Below are 9,761 nucleotides of genomic sequence, written 5' to 3'. Positions count from 1 at the left end.
AGCTTGTGTGTTCATGGTCCTTTAAAATGCTCCCAAGGCTTCACACTGTAAACTGTACATTGCTCAGACATTGATTGAAAGCCAGGCCGTGAAGCAAGTCCTTCAGATAAATTTACTCCTTCATTCCACCCAACAATCTTCTATAAAACAAATGCCATTACCTCCCCAATCTCGCAGAAGAAACTGAGCCTCAGAAAGAGGTTCATTTCTCCAAGACTGCACACGTAGTTCGTAAACAATGAATCTTCATCCTTTAGTCTCTAAACCACCTGCTTTTTGCTGAGTGCATCTTGGCCCTCACCCTGCAGAGGTGTCTGAAGACAGACTCTTGTTTTCCTTTGCTCGTTGGCTTTTTTACCTGGGATGCCTTCTCTCTCAACTTCCTCCCCATCCTGAAAGCAGGGCGCGGAGGCGGTGCCCATTTCCCGGATGTGCGATGGCGATGAGGACACGAGCCAGAAATGCGTATGAGATAGAACATACAAGACGTTCACGGTCAGGATGTATGAAAGAAGTTCTGTAAATTGGTAGAAAAATGAACAACTCAACAGAAAAAAAGTAAGTTCGGGACCCCCCGCCCCAGGTGGGCAGTTGTGTCTTTACTAGGTTTTTTTAGTTAAATGTTTAATTTGTTTTTATATATGTTGATAATAAAAACATCTAAGGCTATTCTCTGATTCCACTTTATATTATATACAAAACACATATATTTGTATAGTTTATATGTATTACATATATTTACATAATATCTGTGCATATGTATTATAAATTTGTCACTCTTTTTTACTTTACCTGGTTTATCTAAGTACCAGTTTTTAGTTTTATTATATTTTTCACTTTAATAATTTTATTTGGTTGATTTTAAACTTGTCTGGTCATTTTTTATAGCCTCCTTCTTACTCACATTTCCATCTTTCATTTATTTAAATAAGAAAGATTTAAATATTTCACCCAGGTTTTTTATATTTTGTAGGCAACAATTCCAGGATCTATAGTACAGGAAAGGAAGCTTAATCTGTGTAAAGCCAATATCCACAACCACTATCACAGCTGCCCAGCCATGCAGGTTCGTATTGGATTCAGACAGACAGTAATGAAACAATGAAGCCAAGAACTGGTGGGCCATCATCTTTAATCCTAGCTTGTACCTGGCAGCAAGTAAAAACACACACTGGGCTCCAAAACCCACTCATTCAGTGCTCACAAAACTACTGACTTATCCGAGTTTCCTAGAATCAAAGGTTTCTAGCTCACCAGCTTATTCACCTCTGTTTCCCATTTCCTCCCTTCTCCCTGCACAAACTCTATACAAACTGGCTTCTCACTCAACACTCCACCATCTTGGCTGCTTCTCCTGGCTTCCTCTACATGGCCTTCTCTGCTCTCCTCTCTAATGCTAATCTCAGGAACTGAGAGAGAGCAAGCTCCTGGTCTGCCCCCATTTTATAGTGTAGAAATCAAAACCTTTAATCCAATATACAAATAAGGAAGTCTCTGATACAAAGTCACTTATCTAAGCATAATGGGATTCCTCATGAGAGTGCACCACCCTACATCAAAAAGGGTGGGAAAGAAATAAAAAAAAAAAGGAGGAGGTGGGAAAGACTTAGTCCTAAAACCAAGCCCTAGGCTACAAGGATCCTGCCTGCCCACAGCCTGCTCCCCACACACATTAATATAATCACGCCCATCACCTGGGCAACTGGTTTCCACATGGGCAGCGCCATCTTTAACAAAGTGAGCATAATATATTTTATTTGCCCAACAATCCACCCCTATGCTCACTTTACTACCCACAATCTACACCACCGGCATCCCTGTGCAAGGAAATTAGGCACATTACACAAATTAAAAAAAACATAACAAATCATACAATTTCAACAATTACAAAGATACACTTCTCCAGTCTCTGAGCACTTTGCCAAAAGCGCAAAATGTCCTCAGCCTTCTTTCTAGCCATGAATAAAGCTTCCAGAGACAGGGGAGAGCCTCCAGCAAAGGCGCCCCCTACCCCCATCAGGGTATTTCACATTGTCCAAAATCCATAAGTCCATCTAACAAAGGAGCCAGTACCCACACAGGTCATAGTCCAGGAATCAGTTCATGCACTTGAGGCCTCAGCCACCCCCCTCATCCCTGCCGCCCTGGCAGGTCTTACACTGTCCCAAAGAGGAGCACATGGCAACGGCAGTCAGCATTTCCATCTCTGCTCCAGAGAGCATGATGACATCCACCCCTATGTCCCAAGATCGCAGACCTACTGGGGCGTAGGCACTCCTTGCTGCTGGGCTCTCACCTTCTGGAGACTGTGGATTGCAACTCCAGCCCGATTCTCCTCATCCTCCAAAGAGGAACTGAAAACATCAGCTCTTGCTGCTGAAATCGATCCCAGGGCTGCCACTGCCTTCTGCTCCGCAGAACTTGCAGCTCCAGCTCCAGACTCAGCCCCAGCCTCCCACCTCTGCTGGCTCTCCACAACATCCAGGGCAAGCTGCAACTCACGAACCTGTGATTCCTTCTCCAGCAGCTGCTCCATTTCCATGGGAATTTCACGAACCTGGACAGCCTCCTCCTCCAGCGCTTCCTCCAGCTCCAGGGTCAGCATCTGTTTCTCCCATGTTTCCTCCAGCTTCTTCCACTGCTCGGTTTGCAGGTCCTGACAGCCTCTTCCACAGAGCTCTCGGTTTCCTCATGCATGGCTGTAAAAGTCAGCCAGCCTACAGTCCCCAAAAGGACAGACATGAGGAACTGTTGGGCAGATGAAATATATTATGCTCACTTTGTTAAAGATGGCGCTGCCCACATGGAAGCCTGTTGCCCAGGTGATATTAATGTGTGTTGGGGGTGGGCTATGGGCAGGCAGGATCCTTGTAGCCTGGGGCTTGGTTTTAGGACTAAGCCTTTCCCACCCTTTTTGATGTGGGGTGGTGCAATCCCATCATGTCTCTGATAAGTGACTTTGTATTAGAAACTTTCCTATTTTGTATATTGGATTAAAGGTTTTGATTTCTACACTATAAAATGGGGGCAGAACGGGAGCTTGCTCTCTTAGTTCTTGAGATTATCATTAGAGGAGACAGCAGAGAGCAGAGAGAGGCCACATGGAGGAGGCCAGGAGAAGCAGCCAAGATGGCGGAGTGCTGAAGGAAAAGCCAGTTTGTGCAGAGTTTGTGCAGGGAGAAGGGAGGAGATGGGGAACAGAGGTGAATAAGTCTGGTGAGCTAGAAACCTTTGATTCTAGGAAACTTGGATAAAGTCAGTAGCTTTGTGAGCACTGAATGAGTGGGTTTTGGAGCCCAGTGTGTGTTTTTACTTGCCCACCGGGTGCAAGCTAGGACTAAAGATGATGGTCCATCAGTTCTTGGCTCCGTTGTTTCTTTACCGACTGTCCGAATCCAATGCGAACCTGCATGGGCCAGGCGGCTGTGATAGTGGCCATGGATACTGACTTTACAGGAACAATAACAGCAGCCAGTCCTCTACTCCACCGCTCAAAGGTGGTGGTGGCTCCATACTCAGCTGTATCGAATCCTGCTGACTATGCCAATGTAAAGCCAGTAGCCAGGGCCACCATCACAGCCACCTGGCCTATGCAGGTTCACATTGGATTTGGACAGACGGTAATGAAACAATGGAGCCAAGAACTAGTGGGTCATCATCTTTAATCCTAGCTTGCACCCGACGGGCAAGTAAAAACACACACTGGGCTCCAAAACCCACTCATTCAGTGCTCACAAAGCTACTAACTTATCCGAGTTTCCTAGAATCAAAGGTTTCTAGCTCACCAGCTTATTCACCTCTGTTTCCCATCTCCTTCCTTCTCCCTACACAAACTGGCTTCTCACTCAGCACTCCACCATATTGGCTGCTTCTCCTGGCCTCCTCCACGTGGTCTTCTCTGCTCTCCTCTCTAATGCTAATCTCAGGAACAGAGACAGAGCAAGCTCCTGGTCTGCCCCCATTTTATAGTGTAGAAATCAAAACCTTTAATCCAATATACAAATAAGGAAGTCTCTGATACAAAGTCACTTATTTGAGGCATAATGGGATTCCTCATGAGAGTGCATCACCCTACATCAAAAAAGGTGGGAAAAGCTTAGCCTTAAAACCAAGCCCCAGGCTACAAGGATCCTGCCTGCCCACAGCCCGCCCCAAACACACATTAATATAATCACACCCATCACCTGGGCAACCAGCTTCAATGTGGGCATTGCCATCTTTAACAAAGTGAGCATAATATATTTTATCTGCCCAACAATCTGTTTAGACATTCTAAAGCTGTAAGAACTCCATATCTATGGTCTGATCCATTGAGTTGCCTTTATAACATAACTCTCCAAGAGTATGAGTCGCCTCATTATCAAATTCTTGAAGGAAACTTGACTTACAACTGTATTCTCTTTGCATATATGTTCATTCTTTCTACTTTGTTACTTGTTGGGCAGATAAAATGTATTATGCTCACTTTGTTAAAAATGGCGCTGCCCATGTGAGGCCATCGCCCAGGTGATATTAATGTGTGTTGAGAATCCTTGTAGCCTGGGGCTTGGTTTTGGGATTAAGCCTTTCCCACCCTTTTTTGATGTGGGGTGGTATAATCCCATCATGTCTCTGATAAGTGACTTTGTATTAGAGACTTCCCTGTTTTGTATATTGGATTAAAGGTTTGGATTTCTACACTATAAAATGGGGGCAGAACGAGAGCTTGCTCTCTTGGTTCCTGGGATGCTTAGCATGAGAGAGCAGAGGGAGCAGAACAGAAAGCAGAAAGAGGCCATGTGGCCAGGAGAAGCAGCCAAGATGGTGGAGTGCTGAGTGAGATGCCAGTTTGTACAGAGTTTGTATCTGGGATAAGGAAGGAGATGGGGAACTGAGGAGAATAAGGCTGGTGAGCTAGAAACCTTTGATTCTAAGAAACTCGGATAAGTCAGTGGCTTTGTGAGCACAGAATGTGAGTGGGTTTTGGAGCCCAGTGTATGTTTTTACTTGCCCGCCGGGTGCAAGCTAGGATTAAAGACTATGGCCCACCAGTTTGTGGCTCCGTTGTTTCTTTACCGACTGTCCGAATCCATTGCGAACCTGCATGGGCCAGAAGGCTGCTTTGATAGTGGCCCTGGCTGCTGGCTTTACATTACTCAAGTCCTCTATAACTTTTTGTTTCCATAATCTATAAGGCAGAGCTATTGAGAATCCCTTAGATGCTGTGAACCAGCGCGACTAGTAATTGTCCAGGTCCTGAGTGAGAACAGTGCAGAATGAAGAAATAAACTCGGAAAGAAAAAAAAAAAGAATGGGATCGTGAGGTCTCTTTGCAATGCCTATAGCTTGCAAGAGCAAGTCTCCAGCCTCAAATCATTTTATTTATAGGGCAAAGTCATTAGCAAGTCAAAGAGATCTCTGATATAAAGTCACATTTCTAAGGCAACCCAAGAATTCTCCCCAGTGCAAAGAACCCTCCAACCTGCATAATATCTTAACTTCACAAAACAAAGGATGAAAAGAAAACTACCTCCAGTCTCTCTGAGGGACATGGGGGAATGGGGCAAGTGGAAACACAGCTAACACAGAGGTGTGGAGAAGAACTTAGCCTTTAGTGACTTAAGCAAGCAAGTGAGGTGGGGGTAGCAAGGACCCTGTCAGCTTACTGCCAGTCCCCCACACCTCTGTCCCCCAAAAATCTAAACCGTAGGACCCTGTCAGCTTTCAGTCTCCAACACTTAGAAGTTGTATTTATAGCCTTTAATTCTTTCTTATTTCTAGTAAATTTCTATAATGCATTTTGATAATATTTGGTACGTGTTTCATTATTGTACCTCTTATCAATACGAAATGCTTCTCTTTACATAATTAAGGATTTTTGTTTGCTTGCTTGCTTTAAATTTTTAGTTCAGTGTGGGTCAAATAAGTTTGCAAATATTATATATATGTTTGCTCACTTATAGTTTGTATTGGATATGGGGGACAGGCTGTAAGCAGGCAGGTTTCTTATAGCCCAAGGCTTAGTTTTAAGCCTAAGCTTTTCCCCACACCCTTGACTGTTGCATGATATGGGGTGGTGCACTCTTATGAGGAATCCCATTTATGCCTCAGATAAGTGGCTTTGTATCAGAGACTTCCTTGTTTGTATATTGGATTAAAGGTTTGGATTTCTACACTATAAGGAGAGCAGAGAAAGGCAGCATGGAGGAAAGGAGAGGCAGCCAAGATGGCGGAGTGCTGAAAGAGAAACCAGTTTGTGCAGAGTTTGTGCAGAGAGAAAGAGATGGGGAACAGAGGTTGTTGGTCAAATGAGTTTGTAAATATGATATATGTGTTTGCTCGCTTGTGGTTTGTGTTGGGTGTGGGGGACGGACTGTGGGCAGGCAGGGTCTTTGTAGCCTAGGGTTTAGTTTTAAGACTGGGCTTTTCCCCACACCCTTGACTGATTGTATGATCTGGGTGGTGCACTCATGAGGAATCCAATTGTGCTTCGGATAAGTGGCTTTGTATCAGAGACTTCCTTGTTTGTATATTGGATTAGGGGTTTTGGTATTCTACACTATAAAGTGGGGCAGACCGGGAGCTGGCTCACACAGTTCCTGCTATCACGATTGCAGGGGCTTCCCTGATCCCTTGCCCTTCATGGGAAAAGCTGGTTTTCTGCTTTTCCCTTGTCTTCTTTTGTGGTTTGCCTGTCTTGGTGAGACACCAATAAATAGGATGGCCCACCATCCTCCGACTCCGCCATTTCTTTATCGTCTGCCCGAATCCAATGGGAACCTGCATGTGAATGGCCATGATGGCGGTTCCTGGCCTTACAGAGGTGAATAAGGCTGGTGAAATAGGAATCTTTGATTCTAGGAAACTTGGATAAGTCAGTGGCTTTGGGAGCCCTGAATGGAAAGGGAAGTATTTTCCCACTATGTATATTTCTCGCCCACCAGGTGCAAGCTAGGATTAAAAAGGTAATGGCCCACCAGTTCTTGGCTCCGTTGTTTCATTACCTAATCTGTCTGAATCAAATGCGAACCTGCATTGGCCAGGCGGCTGTGATGGTGGCCACGACTGCTGGCCATACATTTGGCGTATTCTGTGGCGGGATTCAATACAGATCTGTATGGAGCCATGTTAGGCAGATAAAATATATTATGCTCAGTTTGTTAAAGGTGGCACTACCTTCGTGGAAGCCCATCTCCCAGGTGATGATATTAGTTGCCCTTATGCTTGGAATGGGCATAATTATATTAATGTGTGTTGGAGGCGGGCTGTGGGCAGGCAGGATCCTTGTAGCCTGGGGCTTGGTTTTAGGACTAGACCTTTCCCACCCTTTTTGATGTGGGGTGGACTTTGTATCAGAGACTTCCCTATTTTGTATATTAGATTAAAGATTTTGATTTCTATACTATAAAGTGGGGTAGACAGGGAGCTTGTTCTCTCTCGGTTCCTGAGGTTAGCATTAGAGGAGATAGCAGAGAGCAGAGAAAGGCCACATGGAGGAGGCCAGGAGAGGCAGTCAAGATGGTGGAGTGCTGAGAAAGAAGCCAGTTTTTGCAGAGAGAAGGAGATGGGGAACAGAGGTGAATAAGTCTAGTGAAGTAGAAACTTTTGGTTCTAGGAAACTCAGATAAGTCAGTAGCTTTGTGAGCATTGAATGAGTGAGTTTTGGAGCCCATTGAGTGTTTTTACTTGCCCGCCAGGTGCAAGCTAGGATTAAAGATGTTGGCCCACCAGTTCTTGGCTCCATTGTTTCATTACTGTCTGTCCGAATCTAATGCGAATCTGCATGGGCCAGGCGGCTGTGATGATGGCCTTGGATATTGGCCTTACAAGCCACCACCACCTTTGAGTGGTGGAGTAGAGGACTGGCTGCTGTTATGGTTCCCCATGGCTGTCCTTTTGGGGGCTGTAGGCTGGTTGACTTTTACAGCCATGAATGAAAACCAAGAGCTCTGTGAAAGAGGCTGCCTGGGCCCTGCAGATCGAGCAGTGGAAGGAGCTGGAGTGAACGAGGGAGAAAGAGATGCCTACCCTGGAGCAGGAACTGGAGAAGGCCGACCATGTTCATGAGATTCGCTTGGTAATGGAGCAGCTACTGGAGAAGAAATCACAGGTTCGTGAGTTGCAGCTTGCCCTGGATGTTGTGGAGAGCCAGCAGCGGTCAAGGCTGAGGCTGAGGCTGGGGCTGGGGCTGCAAGGCTCGCAGAGCAGATGGCGGCGGAGGCTCGGGGCTTGAGCCTGGTGGCGGGAGCTGGTGTTTTCAGTTTTGCTTTGGAGGATGAAGAGAATCGGGCTGGAGTTGCGATCCACAGTCTCCAGAAGGTGAGAGCCCAGCAGCAAGGAGTGCCTATGCCCCTGGTAGGTCTGCGATTTTGGGACATAGGGGTGAATGTCATCATGCTCTCTGGAGCAGAGATGGAAATGCTGACTGCCATTGCCATGTGCTCCTCTTTAGGACAGTGTAAGACCTGCCAGGACAGCAGGGATGAGGGGGTTGGCTGAGGTCCCAAGTGCATGGACTGATTCCTGGACTATGACCTGTGTGGGCACTGGCTCCTTTATTGGATGGACTTACGGATTTTGGACAATGTGAAATACCCTGATGGGGGTAGGGGGCGGCTTTGCTGGAGGTTCCCCCCTGCCCCTGGAAGCTTTTCTCATGGCTAGAAAGAAAGCCAAGGACATTTTGCGCTTTTGGCAAAGTGCTCAGAGACTGCAGAAGTGTATCTTTGTAATTGTTGAAATTGTATGATTTGTCATGCTGTTGTAATTTGTATAATGTGCTTAATTTCCTTGTGCAGGAATACCTGTGCTTTAGACTGTAAGCGAGCAAAAGGGGTGGAATGTGGGTCAAATATGTTTGCTCGCTTATAGTTTGCATTGGGGTTGAGGGACAGGCTGTAAGCAGGCAGGGTCCTTATAGCCTAAGGCTTAGTTTTAAACCTAAGCTTTTCCCCACACCCTTGACTGTTACATGATAGGGGGTGGTGCACTCTTATGAGGAATCCCATTTATGCCTCAGATAAGTGGCTTTGTATCAGAGACTTCCTTGTTTGTATATTGGAATAAAGGTTTGGATTTCTACACTATAGGGGAGAGCAGAGAAAGACCATGTAGAGGAGAGGAGAAGCAGCCAAGATGGTGGAGTGCTGAAGAAGAAGCAAGTTAGTACAGAGTTTGTGCAGAGAGAAGGAGAGGGGGAACAGAGGTGAATAAGTCTGGTGAGCTAGAAACCTTTGATTCTAGGAAACTCGGATAAGTCAGTAGCTTTGTGAGCACTGAATGAGTGGGTTTTGGAGCCCAGTGTGTGTTTTTACTTGCCCACCGGGTGCAAGCTAGGATTAAAGCTAATAATGGCCCACCATTTCTTGGCTCCATTGTTTTATTACTATCTGTCTGAATCAAATGCAAATGCAAACCTGCACAGGTCAGGCGGCTGTTATGGTGGCCGTGGCAAATCATAAAAACGGGCAACCCCCTCTTGTGGCTAACATGAGCAACTGCTGCTGCTTTACATTGGTTTATTTCTACCTCCCAAATAAAAACTGATAATTCCAGAATTCCTCTTACTTTCTGACAGTACCCAATCCAGAAGAAACCCTCGCTCACATGAGCCTCACTCAAAATTACCTACACAGGTTCAAATTCTTTAACAAACTCCTCCTTACATCTTCTTACCAAGAAGCACCAAGGTCTGTGGTCTGTGTTGCCACAGCAATCCTCAATGAAAATAAGTTCGACTCCAGTTGTCTTGACTAATGACACAAATGAAGGCACCAGCATAT

The sequence above is a fragment of the Saccopteryx leptura genome, chromosome 3, assembly GCF_036850995.1.
Source record: "Saccopteryx leptura isolate mSacLep1 chromosome 3, mSacLep1_pri_phased_curated, whole genome shotgun sequence".
Taxonomy (NCBI): Eukaryota; Metazoa; Chordata; class Mammalia; order Chiroptera; family Emballonuridae; genus Saccopteryx; species Saccopteryx leptura.
The sequence above is the reverse complement of the archived record's forward strand: the minus strand, read 5'-3'. Positions refer to the sequence as shown.